Here is a 1,707-nt window from a genome sequence, read left to right as displayed (position 1 = left end):
CCACCTTAGGTGTACGTGGCTGGTGCCTTAGCCGGTTGAACTATAGGCGCCAAGCCCTAATTTTTTCTTTAATATTATTTTAAAATAAGAGATCACAAGATCCTTTCAACATTTTCTATTAAACTGATTCCTTTTTTTAAATTTGTTTGCTTTTGAGATAGAGTATCAAGCTGTTGCCCTGAGTAGAGTGCTATGGTGTCATAGCTCACAGCAATGTCCAACTCTGGCTCAAGCAATCCTCTTGCTTCTGTTTTTCTATTTTTAGTAGAGACTGGGTCTTACTTTTGCTCAGGCTAATCTCGAACTTGTGAGCTCAAGCAAACCACCCACTTTGGCTGCCCCTAGTGCTAGGATTACAGGTGTCAACTACTATGCCTGGCCTAACCTAAATCCTGTTTAAGAAAGTTGGGAAGGACAGAAACTATCAAAAGTAACCAAACTCTGTAAGTTTTGGTCAGAAAAAATACTTTGAAGTATCATTTGGGGAATTTACCAGTACTGACTGGCTATTATGTGTTTTTCATATATGGCCCCATGAAAACTAAAAACCTCCAAGTGGCTATGAGCTTCATTATCTAGAACAGACTCCACTCACATGCTATAATAACTGCACTACTAAAGGCAGGGAGAAAGAAATAGTATTTGTAAATGGAATCCACCATGAATTTCAACGACTTGATCTCCTCTCCCCCCATTTTTTTTTTTTTTTTTTTTTGAGACAGAGTCTCATTATGAGGCCCTTAGTAGACTGCTGTGGTGTTGCAGCTCATAACAACCTCAAACTCTTGGGTTTACATGATTCTCTTGCCTCAGCCTCTCAAGTAGCTGGGACTACAGGCACCTGCCACAATGCCCAGCTATTGTTTTGTTGCAGTTGTCATTGTTGTTTTCACTGGCCTGAGCCAGGTTCAAACCCGCCAGCCTCAGTGTATGTGGCTGACTGGCACCCTACCAACTGAGCTATGGGCACCACCAGTTTCCCAGTTTTTTGTTTCCCTAACCCTTGACTTATTTTTCACAGGTGTATCTTAGAGAATGTAATTAATCATAAAGAATCTTAAAGGGCAGATTGGTTTTGTTGGCTCTTGTCTGTTATCCCAGCACTTTGGGAGGCTGACGGGGGAAGACTGCCTGAGCCCAGCAGTTTGAGACCAACCTGGGCAACATAGTGAGACCTCAACTCTAAATTAAAAAAAAAAAAAATCTTAATGGGCAGAGAGAATTCTGAGCTCAGCTCTGAAGGGTCTGCATGAAGCACTTTAAGTGGACACAATGGTATATCCCATAGGAAGACTCATTAGTGAGGTTGCAGTGGAGGTGCCAGGGCACCTTCCCAAGAGTTCATAACTTCACACAAAGTGGCAGTGACCCATGCTTTCCCTGTACCATGCTGAGGGGAGGTTTGTCCTTCCCTACATGTACTCCACTCAAGCCCCACTCAGATCTTCTTAAGTTAAGCGACCTGAAGCAGCTGTGGAAAGGCACTTTAATGGCTTGGAAAGTTCTTATAAGAATTTTATTGGCTTGGCGCCTGTGGCCCAAGCTGCTAAGGCACCAGCCACATACACCTAAGGTGGCGGGTTCGAATCCCCAGCCCGGGCCCACCAAACAACAAAGATGGCTGCAACCAAAAAATGACCAGGCGCTGTGGCGGGCGCCTGTAGTCCCAACTACTTGGGAGGCTGAGGCAGGAGACTCGCTTGAGCC

At 44.5% G+C, this 1,707-nt stretch overlaps 1 protein-coding gene across 2 annotated transcripts in view; it reads right to left on the bottom strand.

Moving 5' to 3' along the window:
• The window catches only part of BRAP (BRCA1 associated protein), a 40,949-nt gene that overhangs the window by 9,618 nt on the left and 29,624 nt on the right, over positions 1-1,707 (bottom strand). The window lies entirely within an intron of this gene.

Source organism: Otolemur garnettii, unplaced genomic scaffold (assembly GCF_000181295.1).
Source record: "Otolemur garnettii isolate 467f Iridium unplaced genomic scaffold, OtoGar3 scaffold00099, whole genome shotgun sequence".
In the NCBI taxonomy this organism is placed as follows: Eukaryota; Metazoa; Chordata; class Mammalia; order Primates; family Galagidae; genus Otolemur; species Otolemur garnettii.
The sequence above is the reverse complement of the archived record's forward strand: the minus strand, read 5'-3'. Positions and strand labels throughout refer to the sequence as shown.